Source organism: Orycteropus afer, unplaced genomic scaffold, assembly GCF_000298275.1.
Source record: "Orycteropus afer afer isolate SDZICR_OR568_19922 unplaced genomic scaffold, OryAfe1.0 scaffold00972, whole genome shotgun sequence".
Taxonomy (NCBI): domain Eukaryota; kingdom Metazoa; phylum Chordata; class Mammalia; order Tubulidentata; family Orycteropodidae; genus Orycteropus; species Orycteropus afer.
In genome coordinates, this window is record NW_006922559.1 from 204,547 (window position 1) to 205,232 (window position 686).

Below are 686 nucleotides of genomic sequence, written 5' to 3' on the forward strand. Positions count from 1 at the left end.
ACAGGTTGTTAATGAGCCTTCCTCCAATCCTGATGCCACGTTCTTCTTCATATAGTCCAGTTTCTCAGATTATTTGCTCAGGGTCGATGAAAGAGGGGAAGGCTCTCAACAAGATGGATTGACACAGTGGCTTTGATGATGGGCTTAAATATAGCAAGGATCATAGAACTGGCATGTGATCAGAAGGTGTTTCATTCTGCTGTGATTCAGAAACAACTCCATGGCATCTAACAACAACAACATGGATTGAATAAGTATGGTGAAAGAATACAACCTTAATGCACTCCCTTCTTGATTTTAACCCATGCTGTGTACCCTTGTTCTGTTTGAACAACAGCCTTCTGGTCTATGTACAGGTTCCTCATAAGTACAATCTCAAGTGTTCTAGAATGCCTATTCTTCTCAATGTTATCCACAGTTTGTTAGGATCCACATAATCAAATGTTTTGGCATAGTCAATAAAACACAAGTAAACATCTTTCTGGTATTCTTTGCTTTGAGCCATGATACATCTGACATCAGAAATGATATCCCTCATTCCACATCCTCTTCTGAATCCAGACTGCACCTCTGGAAGTTCTCTGTCAATATACTGCTGCAATCATTTTTTAATTATCTTCAGTAAGATCTCACTCGTGTGCAATATTAATGATATTGTTTGATAATTTCCACATTCTGTGGGATCA